This window comes from Symphalangus syndactylus, chromosome 1 (assembly GCF_028878055.3).
Source record: "Symphalangus syndactylus isolate Jambi chromosome 1, NHGRI_mSymSyn1-v2.1_pri, whole genome shotgun sequence".
NCBI lineage: Eukaryota > Metazoa > Chordata > Mammalia > Primates > Hylobatidae > Symphalangus > Symphalangus syndactylus.
Genome location: NC_072423.2, coordinates 36,884,010 through 36,903,256, shown reverse-complemented (window position 1 = coordinate 36,903,256; position 19,247 = coordinate 36,884,010). Strand labels below are relative to the sequence as shown.

General features: G+C 48.3%; 1 long non-coding RNA gene across 2 annotated transcripts; it reads left to right on the top strand.

The window, feature by feature from the left end:
• The first annotated feature begins 6,147 nt into the window (after window positions 1-6,147).
• On the top strand, window positions 6,148-18,365 carry LOC134736765 (uncharacterized). Of its 2 annotated transcripts, XR_010121004.1 has the most exons (4): window positions 6,148-6,438; window positions 8,696-10,220; window positions 13,301-13,441; window positions 16,188-18,365. It is a non-coding gene; the product is annotated as an uncharacterized lncRNA (long non-coding RNA). The 2 variants fall into 2 exon arrangements; XR_010121003.1 differs by lacking the exons at window positions 13,301-13,441; window positions 16,188-18,365 and having other exon boundaries at window positions 8,696-10,328.
• Window positions 18,366-19,247: the final 882 nt, after the last annotated feature.

Here is a 19,247-nt window from a genome sequence, read left to right as displayed (position 1 = left end):
TTTCCCCTGGGAAAGATATCCATAGAGAGGCAGCCACCCCTCTGTTTTCTGTGTCTGTGAATTGGCTTGGTGGAGCTAACTCCTGGGAAGTTAGACATATGGGTCTGGACTGAAGGAGAGACCTTGATGTTGGAAGTGGTGAAACCTGGTGCCTTAGAGAAGATGTTTTGGAGACCGAGCTGAATTTGAATCCTGGCTTTGCCTCTTCCTAATTGTACACATTTGAAGAAGACATAACATACGCTCTGTCTGTGTGTTGTTTGCCTTGTTTGTTAAAAAGGAGTCTAAGTACTATCTTGTAAGATTATGGGGAGACTAAGCAAGATAACACATGTGAAGTGCTTAGCACAATGCCTGGGACATTATAGGCAGTCAGGAAACTAGTTAAATCAATGGAGGTTTGGGGGGTTGGTGGTAGTTGAAGCTGGATGTGAATACAATGATCCTGGGGAGATTGAGTAGCATGAAAAAAGAAGAGGACCAAAAAGAGAACCACCAAGGAGTTAGAAGCCAGGGAGGTGGGCGGGGTAGGGAGAGGGAGGCCAAGAACGGAGGAGAGAGTAACCAAGAGACCCAGATACATTAGAGGGCTTCTAAGATACAGGTGAGCTGTCTGGATCATCAATGATGAGGTGACTGGTGATTATAGAACAATTTCAATGGAGTGGGGAATGAGTGTGGATAATACTTTCAAAAAACCCTGCTATGAAGGATAGGAGATAATAAAATGAAGAAAAGGAACAGGTGTAGGGAAGGCTACTGTTTTAAGGCAGATTTTGTACATATCTCTGTCCTTTCACTTTCCACATTTTACTGAAATTGGCTGTAGGTGGACATCTGCCCTGCAGCCACCCCTCAGCACCCCTGCTTACTGCTCCCCAGCCTCCCCTTGACACCCCTGCTCACCTCAGTCTGGGCTGCACACTGTTGTCTTAGCCCCGCAGTCCTCTGAAGAGCTTTAGCAAAGCACCCACATGGTTAGCTGGGGTTGCTGGTTGTGTATGCATCTTCCCCCATGAGACTGTGGGGAGCATAGGGACTAGGCCTTCTGTGACTTTGGCCGCCCTGCACCTATCCCAGGGCCTGGCACAAAATACGTGCTCAACGGATGTCTCTTGAACCAGCTTGTGTGAGCAAGATGTTGGATAAAGGCTCCTGCTGCCAGTCACTGCCTAGCTGGGGTGAACTGTGAGTGTCCTGGGGTTGGAGCTGCAGGGCATATGGTGACTCTAGTGTAACCGAGAAAAATGGTGCAAGAACAAAGGGATCTGAGGTTGCTCTGATCATTGACCCATGGCCAATGTCTTGTGAATAGATGCTTAAGTGCGAGCTCAAGCACGTTCCCCTCAGGTACATAGACCCAGAATAGCTTACTTATTTGTTCCCATAACTGGTGTTGTAGGTGGCAAGGGTGTGTTAAGTCTTGTCCTTACCGGGCCATGAAGAATCTTAAAAGGGAAGCAGAAGTTAACCAGTGTTGATTTCACAAATAGGTGCTAACCACTCACAAATAATATTTCCCTCCTCACTGATGCCTAGAATTTTCCTAGTCTCTGTAAGCGTGAGTTGCAGGGGCGGGGACACATCTTAAGTGCTGCAATAATCTCAGTCTCCTCATCTGGAAAATCAAGGTGTCATTCCAGCTTTAGGTGGCTCTGATTCTGCTTTCAGGTCCTTTCTTGAGAGTGGGTTTTCATCAGAAGGGCCTGGAAGAATGTTAAGCAACTGAGAGGGAAGGAGGGATTCTTTGGAGGGCAAAGGGCTCTGCCTCCCTCCCTGCCCCCAGGCCACTTGCCATTCCATTGAGGAGTGAGGATGACCACAGCAGGTCTTAGGTAATTAGAGGTTTATGTAGAGCCATGTATATGTGCTCCAGTGAGAAGTGGTTGTTTGGACCAGACCAGTTCAGACCTGCCCTGAAAGTAGCCCATAGGCCAATGAGGTGGGCTGAGAACTCTCTGGTGCTACACTGTGCTATAACCAACTTTTCAAGGTAATCTAGTGCCAGAGCAGACCCAGAACTGCAGGGAGAAAAGGCAGCCTCCTGGATGCCCTTCCTGGTGCATCCTCTCTGTTCTACAGCAAAGCATTGAAAGAGCTTCTGTCTGCTCTTGGCACCATGAAGACCTTAACCCACGAAGGCCTGGTTTTGAGTCTCAGTTGGTGGGTAGAGCAGAGATTCTGATAGAACTCTGTTCTCTCTTTTCTTTAGCCTTGAAGTTTCAGGCAGGAAAGCAAGAGAAGATGATGCATCGCTGGGCTCTGAAAAGGGCCTATTTTCTAAAGGCGTTTGCCTCTCTGTCTGTGCCTAGCCTTGGGCTGGGCAAAGAGGGGTTGCCCCTAAAATACTTGTTGATTGGCTAGATAAATTGTAAGCTGAAAAAACAAAGTGGTTTTCACATTTCCTAAATTATATACATTGAAATTTGCCATTTCAATCTGACTCTGAAGGAAGCTCAGGTTGGTTGTTTGAATAGGGAGCTCTGTGCTCTGGGTCCTTTTACTTTTGCAATGGGATGTATTCCCAGACCACCTCCATCAGGCCCGCTGGAGAGCCTGGGGATCCCAGGGCAATGTTGTTCCCCACCTGGCTCAGATCAGGCAGGGAGAGCATGTTTTGTGACTTGCTCAGAGCTTGTTCTAGGAAGTGTTCTTATATCCTGAAATAGAAGAGACCTTTTCTGATACACTGTTGCCAAATGGGCTTGGAGAGCATGAAAGAATTACAGCATCTTCAGAGTCTGTTCATAACTTCAGATGCAAAAACTACACTCTGTAAAGGGGAAGCCGTGCACTTTTTAGGAAAAAGCTGTGAATTAAGGAGTCAGGGGCTGGGTGCGGTGGCTCACGCCTGTAATCCCAGCACTTTGGGAGGCCAAGACAGGTGGATCATGAGGTCAGGAGTTCAAGACCAGCCTGGCCAAGATGGTGAAACCCCATCTCTACTAAAAATACAAAAATTAGCCAGGCGTGGTGGTGGGTGCCTATAACCCCAGCTACTCGGGAGGCTGAGGCAGAGAATTGCTTGAAACCGGGAGGCAGAGGTTGCAGTGAGCCAAGATCATGCCACTGCACTCCAGCCTGGGCGACAGAGTGAGACTCCGTCTCAAAAAAAAAAAAAGTCAGAAGACCTGAGTGGTTCTGCTACTTGAGATCCATGCATGTTTCAACTACCCCAGTCTCAGTTTTCTCATCTATAAAATGGGAACGATAATACTTTTCCTAGCTTGTTTTGAGGATCAAATGAAACAAAAATGTGGAAGGGCCTGAGGAGCTGCCACATGCTCTTCTGATGTAAGAGTTGACTCTTCTGATTACAGACCAGCTGGACTCTTCCTACCTGATATCTACTAAAGCAGACCACACTGGCTTGCAAGGGGTGTGGGGTGTTTGTGGGTGTAGGGTGCTCTCTGCTCAATTTTGGGGCCCTCCAGCTTGCCAGCACCATCTGTTGCCTTGTGTCTCTTGCTCATTCTTCCCTGAGCTAGAGCCAGTTGGGGCTTCAAAGCTGGCAATGTGGGGCTGGGTGCAGTGGTTCATGCCTGTAATTCTAGTGCTTTGGGAGGCCAAGGCAGGAAGATTGCCTGAGCCCAGGAATTCGAAGCTGCAGTGAACTATGACTGTGCCACTGCACTCCAGCCTGAGTGAGAGCGGGACCTTGTCTCAAAGAAAAAAAAAAAAAGAAATTGCTGGCAATGTTTTTCTAATTTCTGCTGAGTGAGCAAACCAAGTGTTCCTGGGACTGCACTCCCAGTCCCTCCAGAAGGCCATTGTTGGGGAACGATCAGGGACTGGCCTTTATCTCTGCCACAGTTTATAGCCAGTTAGGCATTTTATTGTTTCCCCAGTTACGACATGATTGGAATGTGGCCATCTCTTCGGAGCACTCCCGGAGGCTGAATTAATAAAGAGGGTAGGCCAGGGAGTCCTGTGCTGGACAATGGAAGCTGCAGACTTGGGATTGCACAAACTCCCAGAAGTTCTTTTTTGGTAGGGAGGCAGCTGAGCTGGGAAGGGTTGAAAATCTGGAGTTCTCCTTTCGTATCTGGCTGCTAGGAGTGGGGCAGGTTGGATTAGAAATCCCTAGCCATCATCTGGTTATACACTCCTGTGAAGCAGGCCAGGGCCAGGGCAGGGGGTGGTGGCTTCCTGGGGCCATCTCTGAGTGGTGGCTGAGCCAAAATGTTGGCACGAGGATGGTAGAATTCAGCCAAAATACGATCCGTTTCACACAGAGAGCAATTTTGAACAAAGATACAAAAATCAAAACCATGGGGTTTTTGCTCTTAAGGAACTTACAGGAAATAAAAATGAATAGAGCCACTTGGATGGCTGTGATCTGTGGTGGAATGCGATAGCCAGTACTAGGCAGGTACCAACGCATGTGACACGGGTTTAGGGTATTGTTGGGAGAGTCCCAGAAATCTGTGATGGGTGCCTGCACCAGCCCAGGGCATCTGCAGAGCCACACCAAGCTGGTTGTGCATTTCCATGGAGATCCATGGTTTTTGCCTCCATGAGCTGGTAGCCTGAAGGCATGAATTCATCAGTCTGGGCTGTGAGAAGAATGCATCCTCCTAGAGCTCGAGCAGTCCCTCTGGAGAGAAGCTGCTATGTCATGGGCCAGATCTGATGCTTCCTAGGGCTGGCTACATGCCTTGGAAGGCAGTTGCCCAAGGGACTGCAAGTCTGTCACCCATCTCATGCCTTGGACATTCTCCTCGATTTGAAATAGGCCTTCGCCAAAGAGAAAGACCCTTCCCTGCTAACTGTGCCCTGGATTCCACAACCTGCTCATCCCACCAAACGTTGTCTCCCGTGTGTCTTCAACACCTCCCCTCTGGGCTAGCTTTTTCTATCTGCATTTAACATTTTCAAGTCTCATTCATTTAAAAAAAGGAATAAATAAAACTCCCTCCCGCTGCCTTGCCTTCACAGCCCTATGTTGCTACTTTTCTGTTTCTCACACCTTCTGGAAGGTGTTTTCTAAACTTGCCCTTTCCACTCTACCTTACCTCTCATTCCTGCCTTAACTCACAGCTGTCTAGCTTGTCCTTCTCCTCAGGACCAACACTGCTCTCAGTGAGGTGCCAAGATGCCTGTGGGTAGGGCCAATGTTCATCCTTCTAGATAGATTCTTGATAGAGGTCAAGACAATTCTCTTGACCTCTTTTTTTTACATGTGAAGGTTTGTTGTATAGGTGAACTCATATCCCGGGGTTTGTTGTACAGATTATTTTATCACCCAGGTATTAAGCCCGGTACCCAATCGTTATTTTTTCTGCTCCTCTCCCTCCTCCCACTCTCCACGCTCAAGTAGACCCCAGTGTCTTTTGTTTCCTTCGTGTTCGTGGGGTCTCATCATTTAGCTCCCACTTATAAGTGAGAACATGTGGTAATTTGGTTTTCTGTTCCTGCTTTAGTTTGCTAAGGATAACATCTTCCAGCTCTATCCATGTTCCCACAAAAGACATGATCTCATTTTTTATGGCAGCATAGTATAGTATTCCATGGTGTACATGTACCACATTTTCTTTTTTCTTTCTTTCTCTTTTTTTTTTGAGACAGAGTCTCACGCTGTCTCCCAGGCTGGAGTGCAGTGACGCAATCTCAGCTCACTGCAATCTCCGCCTTCCTGGTTCAAGTGATTCTCCTGTCTCAGCCTCCCAAGTAGCTGGGATTACAGGCTTGTGCCACCACACCCAGTTACTTTTCTATATTTTTAGTAGAGATGGGGTTTCACTATGCTGGCCAGTCTGGTCTTGAACTCCTGGCAAGTGATCCACCCGCCTCAGCCCCACGAAGTGCTGGGATTACAGGCATGAGCCACCACTCCTGGCCATTTTCTTTATCCAATCTATCATTGATGGGCATTTGGGTTGACTTCATGTCTTTGCCATTGTGAATAGTGCTGCAATGAACATTCGTGTGCATGTATCTTTATAATAGAATAATTTATATTCCTCTGAGTATATGCCCACTAATGGGATTGCTGGGTCAAATGGTAGTTCAGCTTTTAGCTTTTCAAGGAATTATCACACTGCTTTCCACAATGGGTGACCTCTTGTTTCTGGGAAAAAAAATCTCATTCTTACGGTCTGTGATCCCACACCTGTTTGCGGTTTCCTGGGTCTCCAACTTCCTCTTGTCAGTCTCCTTTACCAGGCTCTGTTCTTGCATCCTAAACACTCTCTTCTCTCTCTCTTTTTCCTACATTCACTCTCAGCTGTTTCTCCAACATAATATACAAATCACCATCAATCCCTCATTCCTAACTGGACATATTTTCTGAGCTCAACTCAGCTGTCTCCAGACACCCAAACTGAGTGGGCAAGACTTAGTGTGTCCCCCTCTCCCTTTCCTGTGCCTCGATGAGCAGCTCAAGCCAGAAGCCAGAGTCTATGACTGAAGTGTGTGCTTGTCTCTGTGGGGTGACTGGTGAGTACAGGGTGCTCCTTGGAACCCATGATTTCTTCCCCATCCTCTGAGAGCGGGTTTGGAAAGAAGAGAGAGAGAGAGAGACAGACAGAGAGAGAAATGGGGGAGGGAGGAGAGAGGCATGAGACGGAGCAGATTTTCTCTTTTCAGAAATGAACATGTTTTATTCATGTTTGTGACATTTTAATAATGGTTGTCAAGGCAGGATGCTGGCAGATTCCTCTCCGAGAATGCCCTTGGGGCTGAACCCAAACAGGAAAATCGTCTTGATCTTTTCCTGAGATTAGATCTGGGTCGGGCACCTCATCAGAGAGTTGATTCAACAGCTGAAGTCCCCTGACAAGAAGTGGTGACTGAGGGGAGGGCTGGGCAGGGAAGGAGGGTTTTTAAGGAAGGGCTGGATGTGTGAATGTTGCCACCGCTGGGCAGGGCTCTGTAGCCCTGATGAGGGTAGAAGCCATGCCCCCCATCTCCCAGGACAAAGCTTCAGGGAAACAGACCCTAGAGGGCCTGTAAGGGTGGGAGAAAGGGGGCAAGAGGCTGCAGCAGTGACATAGGCTAAACTCACCTCACCCCCAGCTGGGAGCTTGGAAGCTGCAGTGCCACATGGGCCTTCAGGCTGCTCTGGTGGCTGTGACCATGGGCTGTGGAATGGCTTCTCGGCTTCTCTATGGCCCCTTGCTGTTCCTGGTTTTGAACAGTTGGGATAACTCCTTGGAAGGTTGGCTTGTGGTCTCTACCTTTCTATTTTTTTTTTTTTTTATGTTTTTATTCTTTTTTTTTCTTTTTTAGCCCTGACATCATTTGTAAGGTCTCTCCTTCACTAATGCATTCTTTCTCCTTCCACCTTTCCCCCTATGTTCTTCCTCCACCCCAGTTACCTTTTCCTAGTGGAACTTGGTAATGCATCCCCTCTGGCTCTAACCTGGATCGCATCTCCTAATTTATGCCTGCAGTTAGAGACTTCTGTCCCAAGGCTTGGCTTTTAGGAGGTCTCCTTCTCATCTTTTTCTTTTGCACAATGTTCCTTCACACAGTTGTAAGCCCTCTTCATGCCACGCCTCAGGCCAAACGTGTTTAGAAGCTCCGTGCAAATGTGATGGACCCATTCTGAGCAACTCACTCAGGGACCTGGTGCTCTCCCAGGCCCTTCCCTATTTTAAACTTGTCTGCAGCCACAGCACCCCTGCTCTGGCCCCTTACCTTCCCCCAACTTCAGTGTGTGTGACACACATGTATGCACACTCACTCTCACAACCTTCTTGCCTGGAATGCACTCCTTGGCATGTAGTTCTGACTTCTGCATTGTCAGGCTCTGCTGGGATTCCATCCTCTCTCAGAACCTCAGTTTCCCCTGAAGAAAACAGAAGCTTGGACCAGATGAGCTTTACCGGGCTCCCCTTCAGCACTGAGATTCTTTAACTTTGTGACTATAGCAGTCCCTCCTTATCCTCAGGGGGATCCACATTCCAAGACTTTCGGTAGATGCCCGAAACTGTGGTTAGTACCACACCCTATATATGATTTTTTTTTTTCCTATACATACATTCCTTTTTTTTTTTTTTTTTTTTTTTTTCAGACAGAGTCTTGCTCTGTCACCCAGGCTGGAGAGCAGTGGCATGATCTCACAATCTCACTGCAACCTCGACCTCCCGGGTTCAAGGGATTCTTGTGCCTCAGCCTCCCAAGTAGCTGGAATTAGAGGTGCCTGCCACCATGCCTGGCTAACTTTGTATTTTTAATGGAGATGGGGTTTCACCATATTGGCCAGGCTGGGCTCAAACTCCTGACCTCAAGTGATCCTCCCACCTTTGCCTCCCAAAGTGCTAGGATTATAGGTGTGAGCCACCGTGCCCAGCCCTATACATGCATTCCTATGGTAAAGTTTACTTTATAAATTAGGCACAGCAAGAGATTAATAACAATAACTAATAATAAAATAGAACAATTATAACAATATGCCAGCATCATTACTCTTGCACTTTCCGGCCATTATTAAGTAAAAAGAAGGGTTACTTGAACACAAGCACTGATACTTCATACTGACACAGTGATATGATAAGATCTGACTGCTACCCAGACAATCCGAGCCTGATGCTAAGTGACTAAAACAGGGGGCAGCCTATGCTGGACAAGGGATGATTCATGTTCCAGGTGGGATGAAGCAGGATGGTGTGAGATTTCATCACACTACTCAGAGGGCGAGAAATTTAAAACTTTTGGATTATTTCTGAAATTTTCCACTTAATATTTTTAGACCACGGTGGACCTCAGGTACTCAATGGGAGGATCTTAGAAACCACAGAAAGCGGAATCATGGATAACAAGGAAAGCTAACAGAGGCTGGATGCGGTGGCTCATGTCTGTAATCCCAGCACTTTGGGAGGCTGAAGCGGGCAGATCATGAGGTCAAGAGATCGAGAACATCCTGGTCAACATGGTGAAATCCCATCTCTACTAAAAATACAAAAATTAGCTGGACGTGGTGGCATGCGCCTGTAGTCCCAGCTACTTGGGAGGCTGAGGCGGGAGAATCGCTTGAACCCAGGAGGCAGAGGTTGCAGTGAGCTGAGATCACGCCACTGCACTCCAACCTGGTAACAGTGTGAGACTCCATCTTAAAAAAAAAAAAAAAAGCTAATGGAGAACACGGACTTGGCCTCAGATATATCTGTGTTCCTGACAGCAGCAACACAGAAACTGCTGGACAGGCTGTGTAGGGTTTGTTACTCTGTCCCACTGTGAGAGCAAAAGGTCTCGATGGTGTGGGTCTAGGGTATGTGTGGGTGTCTCTGAGTACAAAGTGTGCCCCAGATGAATGGAAGGAAGGCATGTTCCAGGGGTGCACATGGAGGCCATTTCTGGGCGTTGGATGATAGCAGAAGTCAGAGTCTGAGCAGAGCTCTTCACTTTAGATGATGCCAGCGACCTTGGGATCTGCAATCTCACGCCATAAGCCTCTGCTCTCTTGTCTTAGCTTCTTATTCTGTAGAAATGGGGAGAATCTGTGAGGTTAACTATGGTAGTGTGGTGTGAGTGCCTGTCATATAAAGGGCACTCAGTAGGTATCAGTTTATTGGCTGCCTTCTGCCCATCCTTCCTTCCCTACACGTTCTCAGGGAAGAGTTTCCCCTTGACTCAACACCAAGTTTGAGACAAGTAATCTTCTCACTTTGTGGGACAGATATTTTCTTGTTCCACCTTTCCACTCGGGTTTAGCCCTTTGGGGGCCCAGCATAAAGTTTCCTGTCTGACGACCCGCTTTGGGATGGCCCCAGCCTTCGTTTCCATGTTCTCCAGCTTCACAACCTCTCTCACCGATTTCCATCATTGACCAGTCCTGACCATGTGGGTGAGAGGGAATGCTTCCATGGCATGGCCTCCCTGGCCAAAATATAAACTCGTTTATTTCAGGAATTATTTTTTCTCCTCTTAAAGGCCCTGCCATGTGTGACTCAGACCCAGGGTCATTCCTGAGTGAGACCTCAGTGGTAATTCACAAGGACTGGGCTCCAGCCCACACAGATGCTGTCCTCTTTCCTCTGTGACTGTGTGCTTAGCTTAAGCAGAAAAAAACAGAGAAACAAAGGCACTGTCTCATTCTGCGCAGCTGTTGTGCCCGGGGTACTGGTCTAAGCCTCACTCTCCAAATCCCTTTGCAGCGGAAGGTAGAACAATTCAGGCAAATAGAAGCTCCAAAGAAAATAAGGTCACGGTTTAATGACCCCAGGCTTGTCTTGAATGAGCAAGTGGGTGATGGATTTCCACATTACCTCTGGCAGGTGAGGTTCGTGAGCAAACACATTAAACAGGAATGACAATAGCATTTAGATTTCCATCATTAAATATCTGTAATATTTGATCTTGTGAAAATAAACAAAAAAGTGCTAGAAGAGAGGTCCTATGGAATAGTGAAAGTTGATTCATCTGGGCCAAAGGTGATCAGCTAGTGTGGCCAAGAGTGTGATAGCAGGAAGTTCAGGCTGCACGATGCTTCTCTGGGAGTAAATCTGGTTTGCCCAGTCTGTGTTCTGGGCCCAGAGTGTGTCCTTACAGGGCAGCCCATGGCCGGAACAAGAGCATTGCCAATTTGCCTGCAACCTCACCTAAATCCAGCAATTCTAAACTCGGAATAGGGAAACACAGCATCCAATTTCCAGGGGAGCTTGTGACACACACACACACACACACACACACACATTTCCCTACCCATGTGGTTGTGTCTTGGTAGGATTGTAGTGTGACCTGAGAATCTGCATGTTTACTGAACTCACCAGGTGATTCTGCCACATAGCCAGGTACGGGAACCACAGCTCTAACCCAGTATGAAGTGATCCGTGGTGGATACATCAACTTCCAAATTGGTCCCCATTCTGTTCCCTCTCCATGCTTCTCCACTGTTTCTCAGCTGCCACGCTGCACTCTGTGCGTGCCCATACGTGTGTGTAGGCTCAAGAGTGTGCAGTTCTCAGATCCAGCCTCCCCACAATGAATGAAACTCTCCCACAGCCCTTCCCTGCCAGTTTTGAGAATCACTGCTTTCCTCATTTCCACGTCTCAGGCTGCGTAGGAGAGGAAGTTCATCTGCATGTGCACCGGGCTTTGGGATGCTGTTCCTTTGTTGGAGGGAGCAGAGCCCTCCCATGGCCTTGGGGGACATTTGGAAGCGAAATGAAAGGTGCACCCCAGAGGTGGGGCTGTCTCTGGGCACCTGGACACCTGCTCTGTGGACCAACAGTTTTGCCATCGATGGGTGGTCTTACAGTGGGTTGTATAAAATTCTTCTGGAAAGGCGGGGCGTGGTGGCTCATGCCTGTAATCTCAGCACTTTGGGAGGCCGAGGCAGTTGGATCACGAGGTCAGGAGATGGAGATCAGCTTGACCAACATGGTGAAATCCTATCTCTACTAAAAATACAAAAATTAGCCAGGCATGGTATCACATTCCTGTAATCCCAGCTACTCTCCTGCCTGTAATCCCAGCTACTTGGGAGGCTGAGGCAGGAGAATCGTTTGAACCTGGGAGGCGGAGGTTGCAGTGAGCCAAGATTATGCCATTGCACTCCTGCCTGGGTGACAGAGCAAGACTCTATCTCCAAAAAAAAAAAAAAAAAAAAACTCCTCTGGAAAGAAAGATGCCACGTTAGCTGTAAGGTGTACCCACAGTGCCAGCCCACAGGGGCTGCTTTCTGCTTCGGGTCCTTGCCTTTCCCTGGGAATGCATGGGTAATAAAAGGAGCAGAACTGGCACTCAGCTCAGTCACTGATGATAGATTACACTGCTTGCACAGTGGGGAAGGCTCTGAGCCAGGGTGGAAGGGCCCATACCGTGCCCTGGGGGATTTACTGTTGAGGAACAACTCAGGGGCCTCTTGTCCCTAGGGGTGCCCCAGAAAGCCCACCCCCCTTCCCTTGATGTTCTGTGCTCCAAGTCCCCTCCCCTTTGCCTCAGAAGACAAGCACGGGCCTCTTGTCACCTGAAGGGCTTCCTGCCCTTGCCACAGGGAGGACAGGGGTGTGTAATGGCACAAAAGGGGCATTGCAGAGCATGCACCTTGCCTGGGTTGCCCCCAGCATGGCCCCTGGCTCCTGACTTCCTTCTGAGATTGAAGAAGGAAGTCGTGTGCACAGAGGTCATCAACAGCCCTACCAGCCCCTGGCTCCCTGTGTCAAAAATGTAACCACTCACACCTCACTTGTCTTTCCACATCTTCTTCCCTGCCTGTCTATTCTTCTGTCCTGCTGACTTTTATTTTTATTGTTTATAAAGTCCAATTGATCAATTTTGAAAAATAGATTGTACTTTCGGTGTTGTATCTCTTTCTTGTGCGTGCTCTCTCTCACTCGCTCTCGCTCACTCTCTCTTTGAGACAAGGTCTTGCTCTGTTGCCAGGTTGAAGTGCAGTGGCATGATCATGGTTCACTGCAACCTCGACTTCCTAGGCTCAAATGATCCTCCCACCTCAGCCTCCCGAGTAGCTAGAACCACAGGTGTTTGCCACCATGCCTGACTAATTTTGATTTTTGTAGAGATGGAGTTTCACTATGTTGCCCAGGCTGGTCTTTAACTCTTGGCCTCAAGTGATTCTTCCACCTCAGCCCCACAAAGTGCTGGGATTATGCATGAGCCACTGCACCCATCCTCGGTTGGCTTTTTGAGCCTCTTTCTCTTTGTTTCCCCTTTTGGATCAATAGTGAACATGTGGGGGCTACCCTGCATTCTGATGTGGCCAATCCCTGGTCCTGGCCCCCCATATTAATGCCCTGAGTCAATCAGCCATCCTCCAGCCCATCCTCAATCTTATCCCTGGTCCTGGCCCCATCCTTTGAATCTTGCTGACCTGAGTGGAGGAAGTAGGCAGGGAAGGAATCTAGCTGGGGAGGAGGAAGGAGAGGGCTTCTTCCTTGCCTCCACTTAACAGCTCTCTTTGCTATGTCCTTCGAGTGCTCTCTGATTAAGACAGCCTGGCTCAGGCCCCTCTTATACCCTGTGGCTTTCAGCACTTAACCTATCATGGCCATGACTTTGCACATTGACAGGAAACCAAAGCTTCATGTGAGCACATTCTATCATCTCAGTTAGATCAAAAAGGGCAGGAGATGCACCCTGCACTCACTAGTGCCCTGCACGCTGGCAGAAGTCCAGCTGCTTGGCTAACTTGTTACTCCTGGTGAGATATTTCCTGGCTTCCTGGGAGGCAGTGAAGGCGGATTCCACCAGAGGCTTGGTCTCCAGGAAAGCCAATGCAAAGAAAAGCTAGCTCTCTTGGTGGGAAGAATTCCTGGGCTTATAAAGGAAGCATTTCAATGACCAAAGCACTCTGTTTACTCATTCATTTATTCTTTCATTCATTAATTCCTAGTAGGCCTACTCAGTGCCAATCTAGGTAATACACAGTCCCTGGGAGCTTACATCTTGTTGGGAAGATGAGACTTGAAACAACAGGACACGGCAAATAAGATTAAATGTCCCCGATACTTGATTTGAATCATGGATTGAGGAGGTAAGAGAAGAATGGTGGGGCTGTAGGAGAGGGTAGGTGCTCTCTAGGAAGCAAGCGGTTTCCCAGCCCTGGAAGAAAGGGTAGGATTTAGACATGTAGATGAGAACATGGAAGACCTTCCAGACAGAAGAAATGAGCAAAACCTCGGTGTTTTGCAGTGAGAGCAGAGGGTGTTTTGGGGCAGTGGAGGGAGCTTGAAGAAATCAGTGTGGGCTCTGTGCTGCTGCCCTGAATGCAGCAGGCCGGTGGGCCATGCTGGCCATTCCAGGCCTTGTCTGGGAATTGCTCTGGTAACCAAGAATGCACTGAGAGTGACAGACGTGCTGGGGCTGCACTCCCCTCTTCCCATGCCCTACAAGCAGGCCCAGGCGGGGCTGAGGCCCCATCCAAACCACTCTTGTCTTCCTCCCGGCCCAGAAGTAGCAAGAGAAGCTGGAAAGGCGAAGCTGCTTGATTTCCACTGCTTTCTGAGCTGGCCAGGTGGAAGGCAGCCAGGGAGGAGCAGCTGGCGACAGCCCGCCTGACTGCCTCAGATCGCAGGCAGCTACTCAAGGGAACAATTGGGCAGAAGCAGGGGGGCAGGGGGGTCAGGGAACATGGGCCAGTGGAATTCTGAACAAGGTCAAAGTCCAATTTGGTAGAGTGCTTGATTACCAATTTAAATCCCATCTTTCCTTCCAGAGTAGCTGCCCCCTGCGGAAGAGGCCAGGGCTGCCACAGGGGAAATTTGCATTTAAGGACTCCAAGTGCAGGGCGCCCTGGCAGGGCTGTAGTCAGCCAGCGGTCCAGCGGGTGCTCGCCCTTGCACCTGGCAGGCACATGTTGAATATGCTCCTATTTTGCCTACATCTGGCTGCCTGTACGCTTGGGAAACAAACACAAAACGAAAAACTCTTTTTACCTCTTGCAGTCAGGGGAAGATCCCAAAGCATGCAGGATGGGAGGTGGTGGGGTCTAGACAGTGGATAGTGATCGTAGGTTTTTCACACCTGAGGCTGGAAGAAAGTGCTAAGGGATTGGCAGTCAAATGGGCAGCAGGACACTTAAGGGGGTGGTGTGGAATGGAGCCCATAGAAGGAGGCAGGAATCTGGGGTGCAGTGGTGGCTCAACAGTGGGTTCTACAGAAATGGTTTTTCGATTGATTCCAGGCATGTAATTCGGTTTGAAAACAAGCTCCTCTTTGAGACTCTTCCCTTGGGGCAGTTGGTTCTCAGTCTTTGACTTCACCTGGGGTGCTTTTGAAAATATTAATGCCTAGTTGCTAATGGCCTGGAAGTTCTTTCCTACTTTATTTTATTCATCCATTCATTCTCATCAAGAAAGCAAACCTATGCTTTTTAAAATTTTTTAATTTTTGCTCCTAAAAAAGCAAACCTAAACCTGAAAATTCTGATTTAGCAAATCCACAACTTCTGTCTCTTCCCATCAACACCACTACCTCTACCACCATTACCACCATCCCAAGGTAAGGTATGGAAAGCTCCTGTGCCCGGGCATGTCCTACAGAACTCCCTGGGGTGGGTCTTTTTGTTACCCCTTTACCATTAAATCAACACACATTTATTGGGTACCTAAGTGTTGGTGAGAATAGCTGCACAGCCTAAAGTCTAGGCTGCTTTTGGTGTTTGGTTTCTTTCAGCTGTATAGGACTTTCTGTGAGAAGAGGGAGTATATGGTGCAATTCGTTCATGACGTCAGAGTTCATGGGGACAATGACCTGCTTGCAGGGAGTTTGCTTGCTGGCATATCCAAAGGCAATGCCTGTTGCAATCTTTTAGCTGCTGTGGGGCTGGGACATCAGGACTGGATTACCCAACACCCTGTGCCCAGGAGCCTTGTGGGTACACACACACACACACACACACACACACACATCGTTCCTTACCTGAGGCATCTGAAGATACATTTTGTGCATCCTGCAGTTAAGTTGATGGTCAACCAGGCCTAGTTGGCCCAGACTCCATCTGAGCAATCCTGGTACTCATGGAGTGCACTTAGATTTATTGTGGGCCCTAGGGGTTCATCACTCTCCCCTTTTCAGGTGACAATGGGGACAGAAGTTGCTGTGATGGGGACCCTCTGTTATCTTTTCTTGTCTGACTGGAAGGAGAAAGGAATGCCCGAAATCAGCCCATTGCAGAGGACAGTGGGCTCCCTCAGGACTCAGAGTCCTCAGGCTCTCGCTGGTGTCCATGGCTGGCAGGATATCTGGGAGGCTGCTCAGAGATGGCCACTAGATAACCAGGCTACGTATGATCTTTGCTGGGACACGTTCCCCACATGGAAACCCCAGCCCCACCCAGTCCCATTTGCCACTCACCTTAGAAGTGTTAGGAGCTTTTGTGGGGGCACATTTAGGGCCCCACTGCAGATCAGAAATCCTCAGTAGCTCCAGGGGCCCACAGGGTAAAGCCTAGAGGCCTTTGGGTGCCATCCAGGATATTTTATCATCTCCTCCCAACTGTCCTCTCCAGCCCCTTCTGCCTTTCCTTTCCCATGGATCTTCTGTTCAGACTGGCCCCCTCTCTGCCCACCTCACCCCTGACTCACCTAGGACGTTCCCCAGGCCTTTGACCCCATGTACCATTAGTACCGAAGGTGGGGAGCACTCACTTTCTCCCTAGATGCCTACCAAATCCCACCACACATTCTAGGACCAGTTCTAGGAAACCTGCCTCCACTGGGAGTGATTTCTGGGCGTTTCTCCAGGGTGGTGCCTTGTATTAATCACCTCTGCATCTGCAGTGCTTGGCATGGTGTGAAGAAGTCTCTCAAGAAGCACTGGCTGGATCAACACTTGCCGGATCAAGCCAGCAAGCTGATCAAGCCCCGGCTGGATCAACAGAGAACGATCTCTGTCCTTCCTGCAGCACTCTGCCTTAGGTGTGCTTGTTTGCACCTGTGTGTATCATCTTAACCACCTCATGAGCTCACGGAAGGCACAGTCATGCGTTTCACTCCTCTACGACCTCACAGGCAGCCGGGCCTCTTGTGCATGCAAGTGTTCTGTGATAGATGTGTTCTGATGATAAAGAAGAGAGACACTGAAAGTAGCTTGCTCTCTGCTCCCTGATTTGGACCCTGGGCTCCAGCCAAGCCTGTTTCTTCACTGTTCCTGTCACATGCTCCCCGCTCCCCTGGGTGATCACATTTGCTCATTCTGTTCTCTAGTCCCTACTTTTGTCCCCAGTTCTGGCTATTGTCCCCAAGGTCAGATTGAACACCACCTCATCCATAATCTCCACCTCCAGATCTCTTGAGACCAGAAGACCGCAAAGATGCTCAGTTCACCAACTGGAGTACCCAAGCAATACCATAGTTCTTCATTTTCTGTAAAATGGCTCAATGCTGACTTCACATCCCCATCATACTGGGCTGTCCAGAAATTCAACCCAGGCCTTTCTTTGGTCACCCTCTGGTCCCCCACTGGGTTGGCTAAAGGCTCCCTGCCATGGGTCCATACTGGTCACAGTGGAGGATGCCCCTGCCTGGCAGGTGTGGTCTCTGTGGATCTACCGCTCTGCATCTAGCTGGTCACCTTTGAGTTATGGGCTTCTGTGGCGAGCCCAGTGCCCAAGGTCCAGCCTCCCTGCTGTGCCATAAAAGCCATTCCTTCTGAGAGCCTCTCAGTGTGAGGTGCTTTCGGGGAGCAGGTTGCAAGTTTTTATTGATTTGGGGACCCACAGGCCACTCCCCAATTACTGATTTTAGTCTAGGAACATCCCACTCCTCAAGCCCCATTCTCCTCAACTTTGGAAAGTTCAGACACCCCGCTGCAAAATTCTCCCAGGCAGGGAAACTGAAGCCACCACTTGTGAGGGCTGGGGAAGGCAAGGGCAAAGACAAGAGGGGCATGGTCACTATTTCAAAAATTCCTGTGCCTGGCCCCTCTCTTCTGAGCTCCATTTGTATTAATAAACACTCTTTGAATGCTCTTTACTTTTTAAATGCAATACTCTTGTCCCTCTAATGAAAGTGTAAACCCTGTGAGATCCATTCCCTGGTGTATGAGACCTATTTTCTCCTATTTCCTCCTTAGCAACTCGTGCAGAGCTAAGTGCGCGGTAAGGGAGTGTCAGGGCTTGTTGGCTGATTCTTGTGTCCAGAGCTCATCAGACAATGACTCTGGCTCTGCTCCAGCTTCTCAGAAAGCGAGGCTTTTGCCTCGGCAGCCCTCACTTCTTCCTGTCCTCAAGAAGACATCAGCTCTGCTCACAGCTGCCTCTCCTCCCCAAACTCTTCCTGTCTGTGGTCCTCTCCCACCAGCCCCACAATGTTTGCCTTGTCCTGGAGTGGGGGAAGGCAGCCCACAGCAAAGAGACACACTTCCTTCTACATCCTGGCTGGGATGCAGAACTGAGTGATGCCAGTCCCAGCCCCTTGTGCAGTAGGAAGGCTGCAAGTCCTTGGGAGAAGTTTTGAAATTCCCTTTCTCTTCCTCTCCTTGTGGGACTGAGATATTGATAAAAAGTCTCAGCAATAAGGAGAGAGAACCCAGCGCAGGAGAGGTCTGTAGTCACAGCAAATCTCAGGCTAGTTCTAGGCATTCTTCCTTCCTTCATCCTTTGAGCCTGACCTCCCTCCATTCCCTCCCGCCTTTCTTTCAAACTCACCTTGACTCTCTATTCCCAGCTCCCCAACTCAAGTCATCAGTGTTAACAGACTAGTGCCCATCCCACCACACCTTTCTTCATATATGTGCACACAATCATACAAACTCATCTACAGGTTAACTCATTGTTGTGTATTTTTTTTAAAATAACATCATTCTATATAGACTTTCTGTATCCTGCTCTTTTTGTGTAACAATGTCATATTAAAATCCCTCCACGTTAACTGGCATAAATAGTATGCCTTTTTAAATGGCTAAATACTATTCCTTGAAATGGCTACACCACCATTTATTAAACAGGTTTCTATTGATGGGCCATCAGACTGGTTTCTGTTTTGTGCAGTATAAACAATGCTCCTGTGTTGATTTTTTTTTTTTTTTTTTTTTTTTTTGAGATGGCGTTTCACTCTTGTCGTCCAGGCTGGAGTGTAATGGAGCGATCTCGGCTCACTGCGATATCTGCCTCCTGGGTTCAAGCAATTCTCCTGCCTCAGCCTCCTGAGTAGCTGGGATAATGGCACCCACCACCACGCCCAGCTAATTTTTGTATTTTTAGTAGAGATGGGGTTTCACCATGTTGGCCAGGCTGGTCTCAAACTCCTGACCTCAAGTGATCCACCAGCCTCGGCCTCCCAAAGTGCTGGGATTACAGGCGTGAGCCACCATGCCCAGGCAGTTGGTGCTTTTTAACGCTATGGAATAGATTCCCATACATGATTTCTGATTAAAGGGAATGCATGAAGGTACGACTTAGGTACAGTAAAATTAACCCATGTTCATGTAGATTTCTGCAAGTTTGCACAGATACATACAGAATATAACCAACACCATAATCAAGATACAGAACAGGTCCATAACCTCAGAAAGTTACTTTTTTTTTTTTTGTAGTTAATTTCTTCCCCATCTCCCACCCTTGAAACCACTGATCTATTGCTATAGTTTTGCCTTTTCTAGATTGTCATATAAATGGAATCACAGAGTAGACGTTTGAGTCTGGCTTCTTTCACTTAGCATGATAAGATCCATCCACAAGACTCATTCATTCATAACAAAATTCATCCATATCATTCATTTATAAAAAGATTCACATTGTTGCAAATATCAGTGATTTGTTTCCTTTTATTGCTGACTAGTATTTTACTCTGTGGATGTACTAATGGATTATTTATCCATTCCTCAGTTGAGAGACATTT